Genomic DNA, 13,844 nt, shown 5'->3' with positions numbered 1-13,844 from the left:
TGGATCCGAAACTAAGGATATGCCTAGTTTTCTTTTGAACTTCCTTGATTAAACATGGGTTGTTTACTTTATGTTGTAGCAATGCTAGTTGCTCATCCACTTAGACTATGGTTGGTTAACTTGGAAACTATGCTACACTTGTTTTACTTCATGTTCTGGAATACCTTTATAGTGATAACTTCAAGATCATTGCATTAATTGGAACATGGAGAACCACCTAGGAACATAGTGCAACCACAATACTACATGGCTCTGGTCTTGGCTAATTAATTAGAAACTTTATCTTGTAATAATCCTACCGAAAGGGCAAGAGGAGCGTTCTTTGATGGGGTATAGCTCGATCCTCTTGAGGCTTAGATATGATCCTGGTTAAGGCGTCTTCCTCATTAGAGATGGTTATGACCACTGCAGCCTGAAATCTTAGCGGACCGTTGCAAGTTAGGGAGTCTTTGTAAAGGCCTCGTAATGAATCCCTGCCACTCACCTTGGAAGTGTTTAAGGGCCTTGCAAACCCAGGCATCAAGGGAAACACGAGTTGTGGGTAATGTGTGCAACATCTGCAGAGTGAAAACTGATATATCAGCCGTGCTCACGGTTACGAGCGGCTTGGACACTCACATGATAATTAAACTTAAAGGCGATCTAAATCAATGTTCCTTATTTGCTTATTTACTTATTTATGTTGTGGATTGTTTACCTCTGATGTTTTGTTTCAAGGTTGGTATATACTTACACTTAGTTAATGCTAGCTTAATAAAAGTTGACCAACTAAAAATGCTTATCGCAGTCAAACCATGTTAGCTTTTATTTGGTTATAGCCTTGCATGTCATATAATTTACTCCACTTGCTGAGTACCAACCATAAGTACTCACACTTGCTTTATTAAAAACAATGCTGCTCAGAACAAATAATTGTCCGGCGTTTCCCGAAGATTTCGAAGAATACTAGGCGTATGTCTCCCAGTCATCTGCCTATGAAGTTGAAGTCCGCTGCTAGTTATCGACGTTTATTTATTCGTTTAAGGTTAAGACTGTTAGTCATGTAATAAAGTACTATCAAACTCTATTTCGTTAATGCATTGTTTTGGATATTCACTTGTGCCGTCTACTGTATGTGCGGAACTTGATCCTAGCGCACATATGGGATGCATTCGGTTACCTTTTCTAAACCGGGTGTGATAGAAGTAGTATCAGAGCAGTGATGACTGTAGGATGTTAGCCTAGTTAGTAATGGTCGAATTTTAAGGCTCATCTTGCTTAGTAACTTAGCTTCTGCTTGCTTGCTTTTGAAATCGGCTTATTTCTTGATTATATCACTACTATTTCCTCCTTGGCTTCATGCTTGTCTCTCAAGTGTGTTGATATTTTACAAAATGCAATCTTGCTTTAAGGTCACCTATATCATTTTCTAAATGTCCTCGATCTTGCGCGCCCTACTTTTTGCTACAGATGGCCAGAAACAAGTAGACTGTCTGCAAAAGCACCTGTGGACTGCCGCATTCGATCCATCACCCACAGGAGGTGTTTGACCAGGAGGGGTCCGATCAGACGGAGCCCAAGTACGTGACACTCGAGGATGACGACGACTACTACTACTACTACTACAACCATCCTAACGGAGGATGGGTGGACACCGACACTGAGGAGGAGCCCATGGAGTTGCCGGAGGACCATCCTGAGGTCTCAAGTGGCAGCAATGAGGATCCTGCAGGAGGAGATGGTGCCGATCCAGGTGCCACAGGCGGAGATGAGGATGACGATGGTGATGACGACTCAGGTGCACCCGATGGTGGTGACGATGACCCAGATAATGATCCAGAGTCAGCAGCCGCCGCAAGCCCACCACCACCAGAGCCCCACTATGAGAAGCAGATACATCACTTGGACTTTGCTGAAGGTCCATTTCCTGCGCTTCTCTGGAGGGCCATGCAGAGAATTGGCTTCCCGCAGATGCCACGCTATGAGGCTCACTTGTTCAAGAATGCTCAACAGGAGGAGGAGTGGTTGGTGGCAATGGTGATCAGTGTTCCGGATGAGAGGCATGGCAGCCGGGTGGAGTACTCCAAGCACATTGATGAGGCACCCAGTAGGACCTTGGACGCAGGGACCAGTGAAGCCGCCAGGAGACCGCTTTACTTTCTCTGCCACGCTTACAAGGAAGAACTTCAGGGCACTAAGTTCCAGCTGTTCCCACGGCGCATGAGGGGAGCCACCTGTGCGCGGATTCCTTCTCCACCCCCTGGGGAAGGGAGCTTGCTCATGGACACTACACAGGAGTTGGTTGCCGCCCTCAGTATGGACCTGGATGCTACCGGAACTGAGATCCAGGAGGTCAAGAGAAAGTTGAGGAAGACCATTAGGGAGAAGGCGATTCTGGAGGCTCGGCTGAGGGGAGATTCGGAGCTACCCCCGGAGTACGACAGCGATGAGCCTAGGGAGTACCTGCCAGAGTCACCTCCTCGCAAACGCGTCCACTATGGAGAGCCCGGCTACTGCACCCGCTATCGTTAGAGGGGATAGGTATAGGAGTTAATATAGGAGTATATTTTTTTAGAAAGAAGTTTTCTAAGAGTCTTTTGTAATCGCTAGTTCGAACGGTTTTAATAGTGTGTTAATTTAGATTAATGTGAAAGTGTGCTTGGCTTTGTGAAAACAATGTGATTTGGATCTTTGTAATGATTGCGATAGATTGTGGAGTAATGACCACAATTATATCAAGTTATTACTACAAATAGATAGTTTAGTAAGAGCTTGGGGATTGTTTATCTTCTTTACTATCTTTATCTTATCCTTGCTCACATCCTTTTTCCATGATTAATTTCATGAGTCTCATTTTTTCTAACTGATCAGATGGTGAACACCAGGTCCGGGTCAGGAGTTGATCAGCCTGCGGTGTCGCGACAGGGAACGAGTAACAATACCAACCCCGATCCGCAACCAAGTCAACCACATCAGGTGCCACCTGCATGGATGGAGAAGTTCCTCACCGCCCAGACTCAGCTGCTTACCAATATGGTGAACACTATCGCCAACATGCATGCTCAGATGAACCAAGCTGCACCACCTCCACCACCACCAGCAAGAGACAGGCACAAGGAGTTCATGAGCCACAAATCTCCCTCGTTCTCTCACTCATCTGATCCTCTAGAAGCTGATGACTGGATCAAGATAGTGGAGAAAATGCCGAACATCGCCCAGTGTACTGACAGGGAGAAGGTTCTTTATGCATCAGGCAGATTGGAAGGGACCACGGGAGATTGGTGGGATGCTTACACCACAGCCCACGACACCACCAACACCATCACTTGGTAGGAGTTCAGGAACTGGTTCAGGGAGCACTACATACCCAAGGGTTTGATGAAGCTCAAGAAGCAAGAATTCCTTGCGCTGAAACAAGAGTCTATGTCTGTGAGTGAGTACTGGGACAAGTTCATCCAAATGTCCCGCTACGCTCCCACAGATGTAGCCGATGACGAAGAGAAGCAGGATCAATTCAGGGAGGGTCTGATTGGTCCTATCAAGTATCAGTTGATGGTGCATACTTTTGAGAATTTCCAGAAGATGGTGGACAATGCCATCCTGGTGGAGCGTGCTCGCAAGGAGATGGGTGAGAAGAAGAGAAAGTTTGAGTCATCAGGGCAGTTCAACAACAATTCCCATCCTTGCTTCATGCCCCTGCAAGGAACATCTTTCCGCTCAGGAGGATAGAATGTCAACTATGGGCAGGGTCAGTACCAATGCTTCAACCAACAGAGTCAGCAGCAGGAAGCTCAGTGTGCCGATCAGTCAGTGCAGCGTCCCAACTTTTCGCAGAATTGCCAGGGCACTCCTACGGGCACACCGAGGAAGAACAATGCCCCTGCTCCCACCAGTGGTAATACTTGCTTCAGATGTGGCAAAGTGGGACACTATGCCAACGGTTGTCCCAAGAGGAATGTCCAGAACACTCCGGGCCAGTTCAACAACAGTGGACAGAGGAAGACCCCGCAGCAGCAGCAGCAGCCCAGAAACAATAACCAGATGCCGCAGAACAACAAGGGTCAGCAGAACTTCATCCGCGGGCGTGCGAATCATGTGGCCGCGGAGACCGCTCAGGAGGCTCAGGACGTTGTGTTCGGTATGTTTCTCGTCAACTCAGCCCCTGCATCAGTTTTATTTGATTCTGGAGCATCGCATACATTCATCTCTGCTGAGTACATTGCTAAGTACTCTATTCCTCTATGCACCATGCCTAGTTCCATGCTGGTAAATTCACCTGGCGGAAACATGAGGGCTATGTATCGATGTCTTGGGGTAAAAATACAGATCATGGGTAGGGAGTTCTGTGCAAATCCGCTAGTCTTGCAATCAAGTGGTATTGATATTATTCTCGGAATGGGATGGTTGACGAAGTACGACACAGTGATTCACTGTTCCAAGCGATCTGTGGTGCTTACTAGATCAGAAGGTGAAAGGTTCGAGTTCGTTGCAACACTTTTGTCGGCAGCAGACTGTGCAGTAAATCAGTTGAAGGCAGATTCGATTGAGGACATCAGAGTTGTCTGCGAGTACCCGAACATCTTCCCTGATGACTTGCTAGGTATGCCCCCTGAACGCGACATTGAATTCATCATAGATCTTCTACCTGGTACTGCACCTATTGCAAAAAGGCCATATAGAATGTCAATTGTTGAATTAGAAGAACTTAAGAAGCAGTTAAAAGAATTGTTAGATATATAGTTCATTCATCCTAGTTCTTCACCTTGGGGAGCGCCCGTGATATTCGTTGGAAAGAAAGATGGTACACAGAGGATGTGTGTTGATTACAGGGCCTTGAATGAGGTTACCATCAAGAATAAATATCCACTACCTCGTATAGAAGACCTGTTCGATCAATTGAAGGGAGCCAGAGTATTCTCCGAGATTGATTTGAGGTTAGGATATCATCACCTGAGGATACGACCCTCAGATATTGCCAAGACAGCTTTCACTACCAGATACGGGCTATATGAATATACGGTCATGTCATTTGGGTTGACCAATGCTCTAGCTTACTTCATGTATCTGATGAATGAGGTGTTCATGGAGTATCTTGATAAGTTTGTGGTGGTGTTCATCGATGATATTTTGGTGTACTCTAGAAATGAGGAGGGACATCTAAGGCTTGTTTTGCAGAACTCAGGGTAGTTGTATGCGAAGCTCAGCAAGTGTGAATTTTGGTTGAAGGAGGTCTCGTTCCTTGGTCATGTTATCACAAGAGGAGGTATTGCAGTGGACCCAGGGAAGGTCAGAGATGTGCTGAATTGGGAACTGCCAACGACCGTGTCAGAGATCCGGAGTTTCTTAGGACTCGCGGGATATTACCGGAGGTTTATAGAAGGCTTCTCTAAGATAGTGAAACCCCTTACATCGCTACTAGAGAAAGACAAAAAGTTTGTATGGTCAGAGGCATGTCAGAACAGCTTTGATGAGTTGAGAAAAAGATTGACAACCGCACCGGTGTTGGCTATGCCTGATGTTCACAAGAGTTTTGACATCTATTGTGACGCTTCTAAGCAGGGTCATGGCTGTGTGTTGATGCAAGAGGGACACGTGATTGCATATGCGTCCCGTCAGTTGAGAAAGCATGAGCAGAACTATCCTACACACGACTTGGAGTTAGCAGCAGTGATACATGCTATGAAGATATGGAGGCACTATTTGCTGGGTCACAAATGTCACATATACACTGACCACAAGAGTCTGAAGTACATTTTCACTCAGAATGATCTCAACCTAAGACAGCGAAGATGGTTAGAGCTCATTAAGGATTATGATCTGGAGATACACTATCACCCAGGGAAAGCAAATATGGTTGCCGATGCCTTGAGTCGCAAGAGTCATGTGAACGCGACCATGGTTAGCCAGATGCCTCGGGAGTTGTACGAAGAGTTTGAATAGCTCAATCTGGGGTTCGTCAATCATACGGAAGGAATCCCTATAGAGGTAGAGCCAACCCTCGAGCAAGAGATACGGAAGGGTCAGCTTGAGGATCCTAAGATACGGGAGATAAAAGAGATGATAGAAGCAGGCAAGGCACCTGACTTCATAGAAGACGAACATGGAACGGTGTGGTTCCGAAAGAGGATATGTGTGCCCGATGTGGATCATCTCCGTGAGAAAATCTTACAAGAAGCTCATGACTCAGCTTATTCTATCCATCCGTGCAGTACCAAGATGTATCGGGATCTGAAGGAGAGATATTGGTGGTATGGCATGAAGCATGATGTTGCAGCTCATGTGGCACTGTGTGATGTGTGTCAGAGGGTCAAGGCAGAACATCAGAGACTAGCTGGATTGTTACAGCCATTGAAAGTGCTAGAATGGAAATGGGAAGAGATTGGTATGGATTTCATCATGGGATTGCCACGCACACGAGATGGTTATGATTCCATATGGGTTGTAGTGGATCGATTGACCAAGGTAGCTCACTTCATACCGGTGAAGACTACTTACACGAGGGCACGATTAGCGGAGTTATACATCTCTCGGATTGTGTGTTTGCATGGGGTACCTAAGAAGATAGTGTCGGACAGAGGTACTCAGTTCACATCTCGGTTTTGGTAGAAGTTGCATGAGTCAATGGATACGAAGTTGAATTTCAGCTCCGCTTATCATCCACAGACTGATGGGCCGCCAGAAAGGACCAACCAAGTGTTGGAAGATATGCTTAGGGCTTGCGCCCTAAAACATGGAGGCAGTTGGGATAAGAGTTTACCGTTCGCAGAGTTCTCTTACAACAACAGTTATCAGGCCAGTTTGAAGATGGCACCGTTCGAGGCATTGTATGGCAGGAAGTGCAGAACTCTGTTGTATTGGAGTGAGACAGGTGAAAGTCAGTTGTTCGGGCCTGAAATCATTAAAGAGGCTGAAAGACAGGTGTAGGTTGTCCGTGAGAATTTGAAAGTGGCTCAGTCGAGGAAGAAAAGTTATGTAGATACTCGACAACGAGAATTGACTTTTGAGAAAGGAGACTATGTGTATCTGAAGGTGTCACCTATCAGAGGTTTGCGCAGATTCAAGATCAAAGGAAAGTTCTCACCTTGTTACATTAGCCCGTTCAGGATCTTGGAACGGAAAGGCAAGGTAGCTTACCAGCTAGAGCTACCTGCGCGACTGTCAGATGTGCACAACGTGTTCCATATATCACAGTTGAAGAAGTGTTTGAGGGTGCCAGAGGAACAGTTTCCACTGGAGGAACTGGATGTGCAAGATGATTTGACTTATACGGAGCACCCGATCAAAATACTGGACACAGCAGAGAGAATCACCCGGAGTAAGAGGATACGGATGTGTAGTGTTCAGTGGAGTCACCATGCAGAGGATGAGGCTACTTGGAAACGAGAGGACGAGTTACAGGCAGAATTTCCCCAGCTCTTTGCTAGCCCAACCGAATCTCAAGGATGAGATTCCTTTTAAGGGGGGTAGGTTTGTAACACCCTAATTTTCAAACTAGGAGTTTAAACAAACTTTGTTAGGTTTTATTTAGGATCCATAAGGTTTTAATTCAAATTCGTTGATTTTAGAGCATTTATCGTGAATTAATAGTATCTTATTTATCTATAAAAAGAAATATAAGGAAACATAGGTTTGTGCATTTCATGCCTCAATGCAATATTTTATTGATTGTTTTTTATTTGAATTTAAATTTCAAATTCAAATTCAAATGCATTTAAATGCATTTCTTCTTTTCTCTTATTCCCTAGATAGGCCCGGCCCACTCTTCTTTTTATTTTTCCTCTTCCATTTCCCCCTTGGGGCCTAGCCCGAGCTGGCCTTTCCTCTTCCCCGCACGGCCCGGCCCAAGCGGCCTTCTTCCCTCCTCCTCTCTCCCTCTCCCATTTGCGCGCGGCCCACCAGCCCCCGGCCCACTCCTCCCCCGCGCGCCGGCCTCCCTCCCCGCTTCACCTTTTCAGCTCGCTGACGGGCGGGTCCCACATGTCGGGGCCGTCTTCTCCCCGAGCCAGACTCAGACCCGAGTTCGAGTCCGGCAAGGCGCCACTGCTCCACCGCGAGGGGCCACGGGCCCGCACGCCCAGGTGCTAGCCGCGCCTTTTTAAGCCCCCCCTGTGCTCTATATCCTCATCCTCAACCCGCAGCCGCTGCCTCAGCCCGCAAACCCTAGCATCCCAAGCCTCCACCGCCGCCACCATTGCCAAGCTCGGGAGCTCACCGCGCCACCACTTCATCGCTTCCCGCCGTCGAATGAGCGCCGCCGGAGCACCGCGGTGGGGTAAGGGTACTCGCACACCGCTCCTTTTCCCCTCTCTTGCTTTCCCGCGCCCGCACGGCCTCGCCGTCTTTCCGCGCAGCCTCTCGCTGCCGGCCGCCACCTACGGCCCCCGTTGCCCCTTTCCCAACCCCCTAATTGAGTTCCCCTTCACGCGCGCTACCTCCTGGGCCAAACCCGAGGCCAAAATCGCGTAAACACGTTTATCTGTTGAGTTGCCGCCGCCCGCCGACGCGCTAGCCTCGCCGTCGGTGCCCCGCGCCGCCGGCCCGCTTCCTCGCCATTAGATCTAGATCCGACGGTCCAGATCAGTCCTAGGCCGAGTCAAACAGATCTAATACCGGTCAACCCGAGGTGGTTTTGCAGTTTAGCCTTAAGTTTTCTGGAAATCAACCCGCAGTCCATGTCAGTTCAAAAGTAATCGAAATAGGTCCCTTTTCTTCTGTTTAGTCCCCTATCTTTTTCTAAAATAGAACCCGCCATCCTTAACCCTTCTGTTTTTCAATCTACACCCTAGGTCTAAGGTTTAATTAGGTTTTAGCCCTTGGTTTCTATGTCGAGAGCCCTTCTAGTTTCAAATCTTTCACAAATAAGCCCATGGAATCATGTTTTAGCCCTAATTTCTCCGTTTTAACTCCATTTTCATCGATTCTTGCGCTCACGCGATCCTTCGACATATGCAGTAGTTTTATTACATTATTTTACTCTATTTATATTAATTGTTGTACTGTTTCTTACTTATTATATTTTTTGCTTGTATGTATGTGTGTGCTACGGTAGACGATACGCAGTTCGAGGGTCCGCAAGAGCAGAGCTTCGAAGACGTTCCCGAGCAGCAACAGTTTGTTAACGAAGGCAAGTGGTCCTTGATCATACTTCAGTCCCAATAATATTATAAATATACACTTTTACTTTATATGCATGCATGTGTCTAGAATATGATGGATCCCAAATTAAGGATATGCCTAGTTTCTTTTGAACTTCCTTGATTAAACCTGGGTTATTATATTTATGTTATAGCTACGCTAGTTGCTTTTACTTAGATTTTGGTTGGATAACCTGGAAATCATGTTACACTGGTTTACACATGTTATGGAATACTTTATTGGATATAATTAAGATCATTGCATTAATTGGAACATGGAGAACCACCCAGGAAAATAGTGCAACCACAATACTACATGGCTCTGGTCTTGGCTAATTAATTAGAAACCTTAGCTTATGATTATCTTACCGAAAGGGCAAGAGGGGTTGCATCGTCGGGGTATAGCTCGGTCCTCTTGAGGCATATTGATATATGTGGTCCTTGGCTAAGGCGTTACCTCATTAGGGAGAGTTATGACAGCTTTGGCTTGAAACCTTAGTGGACTGTCATAAGTTAGGGAATCTTTGTAAAGGCCTCGTAGTGAATCCCTGCCACACACCTTGGAAGTGTTTAAGGGCCTTGCAAACCCAGGCATCAAGAGGAATATGAATTGTGGGTAAAGTGTGCAACCTCTGCAAAGTGAAAACTGATATATCAGTCGTGCTCACGGTTATGAGCGGCTTGGACACTCACATGATAATTAAACTTAAAGGCGATCTAAATCTATGTTCCTTATTTGTTCATTTACTTATTTATGTTGTGGATTATTTATCTCTGATGCTTTGTTTCAGGGTTGGTATATACTTACACTTAGTTAATGCTGGCTTAATGAAACTTGACCAACTAGAATTGCTTATCGCAGTCAAACCATGTCAGCTTTTCCTTGGTTATAGCCTTGCATGTCATATAATTTACTCCATTTGCTGAGTACCAACCATAAATGTACTCACACTTGCTTTATTAAAAATAATGCTGCTCAGAACAAGATAATTGTCCAGCGTTTCCCAAAGATTTTGAAGAATACTAGGCGTATGTCTCCCAGTCATCTGCCTGTGAAGTTGAAGTCCGCTGCTAGTTATCAATGTTTATTTATTCATTTAAGATTAAGACTGTCGGTCATGTAATAAAGTACTATTAAACTCTATTTCATTAATGCATTATTTCGGATATTCACTTGTAACGTCTACTGTATGTGCGGAACTTGATCCTAGCGCGCATATGGGATGCATTCGGTTAACTTTTCTAAACCGGGTGAGACACCATGTCAGCTTTTCCTTGATTTTGGCCTTGCATGTCATATAATTTACTCCACTTGCCAAGTACGAACCATAAATATACTCACACTTGCTTTATTAAAACCAATGTTGCTCAGAACAAGATAAACGTCCAGAGTTCCCTGAAGATTTTGAGGAGTTCTAGGCATATGTCTTCCAGTCATCTGCCTATGAAGATAAGCTCCGCTGCTAGTTAATAAAGTTCATTTGTTTGCTTAAGATTAAGACTTTCAGTCATATAATAAAGTACTCTAATACTCTCTCTCGTTATGACATTGTTTCGGATATACACTTCTATTGTCTATCATATGTATGTGAACTTGATCCTGGCGCACATATGAGATGCATTCGGTTCCTTTCTAAAACCGGGTTTGGCAGCACATCATGAAGAACTACATTCTACAGCCAAAAGGCATGTGCCTTAGATCCATGGACCCACATGCAGTGAATCCTCCGATGTTCAGGCTCAAAACCACCCTCCTGGACAACATGCATGTGTTGATGAGCGAGGCGGTGGAACAAACGGCCAAAGACGTGCCAAGACCAAGCCGACCGGCCTAGTCAAGGCCGGCCAGCCTTGCAACTGAAGAAATGTTTGGTGTGCAACCATAACCACCATCAAGAAGGCATTTGGGACGTCGACGCAAATGCGTTGCCAAATGGTGAAAATCCTAGGCCAGCCGGCCTACCATTCCTTGGCAACAGCACAAGAAAGCTTGATGGCATTTTGTTGGCACTCCTTAGCCTATACGAACTAATCCGCAAGCGCACGGATATCGGTATAGCTTTCACCAGGGAGTTTACCTAGGATATCGAATCCAAGGAACAATAAGCGCAACCAAACCTAGAACTATTCAACCGGACCTACCAGGGGAGAAGAGGTAAGAGGGTAGAGGGCTTAACTTCAGTTAGCCAACTCGTTACTCAGATAACTTGCTATATACTAACTTGATCTGCTTCGGTGACTGGAAGAGGAAGGACTTCGAAAAGGGGGGAGAGGGGAGTCCAACAGCAACCTGCTTCTACTGCTATGAAAACACCAGAACATGGTGGACTACGAGGGATGGATAGGGCTGTTACCACCTGCTGCCTACCACAATAGTTCCGTAGGGTGGAACACAACCCAAGATAACTATCTAGCCTAGGCACCATGCCTGCACTATCAAGTTACTGACTTCCGCCTCGCCCTAAGGCTAGAAGAAACCCCAAATGGATAGAACTTGCTACCCACGCAGACAAGGGATCCCGCAGATCAAAGTAAGTAAATAAACAAATTACTGAAAATAAAGAGAAGAACTAGTGAGATTCTGAAGATAAGCGAGGAACTTAGTAATGAAGCTTTATTCCTTCGAGGTGGCTACAGAGTTGGAGTAGGACCGAAGGAACTCAGCTCCTCTCTTAGCTTGGCTCTCACCCAAGCTCTCACCTCACACTCTCCCTATTCTACACTAAGGTAGAGCAACAACACTAAGACTCTTCTTCTCTCCAAGGATGGTGGCCTGAATGGAGGTGTGGGCTGCCTTTTATAGGCTTTCAAGGTCGGTTCTTGCAGCGTAGCTTGTTTTGTAAGCAGGTATGGTGGTTAATGTAACTTCCACACAAAGTTGGACACGTGGCGCCTGGCCGGCCTAGTGTTGGCGTATGTTAGCGTTATCACTATGATAGTCAATCCGTAGCAATGCTGGAAACTGGAGATTCTTCCTCGAAGAGCATTGGTTTTGCCCATCCGGAAGAATTTGGCGAGGAATGCCTTGGTGCAATTATCCCAAGTATCTATTGCACTTCTGTTGGCATAGAACCACTACTGCTTCGCCTTCCCCAGCTGCCATCATCGTTGGCCTTGCCGCATAATGGGCTAGCTTGCACCATCATAATATGACCTGTCTTGATCTTGAAATTCTCAACTCCTGTAGTAACAGATGGCCCGACTGGGACATTGTCAGCTGAGGGAGCAGATAAATCCCAAAGCATCTACTGGGCCATGGTCCTTGAAGTTGATGGAGCAATATTGACTGATTCGCCTGTCGAGAGTGAAATCTGAGGAGGTACGACATCGGGTCAAACTCTTCTCAATAGTGACTCTATAAATTATATGGCAGATCAAAACCAGTCATACACTACCCTATTTTCACATCAAAAAGAGGGAAAGCAAAGACAAGTTAGCCTGCTTAAACAATGAATACCAACTAAGAGATTAATCAAGAACTCAGTTTGTTCTTTTAACTAGTACCTTCCCCAGCAATGGCGCTAAAAATGCTTGTTGGCGTTTGTTAGCATCATCACTAGGATAGCCAATCCATAGCAATGGTGCATGAAACGCCATGTGGTATTTCTTATGTCACAGATAAATCCGCAAGCGCACGAAATACTGTTGTAGCATTTTATCCGTGAGTAATCTCAGGTGTTGTATTTATATTTCCGCGGGGAAGGCGATGGTCATAGAATAAGTAAGTTCATGATCAAATCTTGGTTGAGTATTCAATTGTACAAATAGGGGTAAGATAGATATTGATAATGACATTGTGTGACACAAAAGTTACTCAAGCTCAAACTCAAGCAATGACATAGGCAGGAAGAAACGAAGAAGAAAGCTACTCGAGACTTATGTACTTCTTTCTAAACATACAACTAATACTATACGCTCATACACATACACATACACATACACATAATTATCCTCAGCTCTAGGCTCCCAGGCACTACCGAGAGAACTGCACATGACTGGCACAGGGTCCACCAGACAACTCGGTTACTTTATGTACCTCTTACAGCCACTACCAGAATGGGGAAGGTTACGTTGGACGGATAGGGCTGTCACCACCTGCTGCCTACCTCATCAAACCATGGGATAGGACCGCATCCGGCAACATTAACTAAACCGGACACCACATCTGCATTAATTAGGGATACTATAATGCCCCGCTCGGAGCCCCCACCCTCCGGATGGACAGACATCACACTAGAGCAAACATACGAATACTAGAACCATTGATGTGGCACTAGATTTACTCTTCTAATCATGCAAGGTATAAGGTACAAGTAGAAACTAACCATAGCATGCATGTCTGACACCACAGAATATAAACTATGCGAATACATAAATCTAGAAGATAATTCTATTAAGTAATTCTGAGTATTACAAAGGAGAGGAAGAGCAAAACCCATACCGCACACTCCTAGGCAACCTCGGGAACCCGAACAAGAGCTACTTCACCTAAACTCCGCTATCCTATGGACTAAGCAAGAGACAAACTTGAAAGAGAGCAACTTGAGGTGTGTTCTCATTTCTACCCCCTCCCCTCATATTTATAGGTATAGCACAAGGGTCTCTCGGCCGGCAATTAAGGGGAGGCACTTGGAACTACCATTGGAAGCCAATGAGGAAGCTCCACGTGCAAGGGTTAAGTCCGTGGAGCTGTCCTTGGTTCGGCCGAACCACTTGGTTCAACCGAACCAG

Source organism: Panicum hallii, chromosome 9 (genome assembly GCF_002211085.1).
Source record: "Panicum hallii strain FIL2 chromosome 9, PHallii_v3.1, whole genome shotgun sequence".
NCBI classification, from domain to species: Eukaryota; Viridiplantae; Streptophyta; class Magnoliopsida; order Poales; family Poaceae; genus Panicum; species Panicum hallii.
This window is presented reverse-complemented; position numbering follows the sequence as displayed.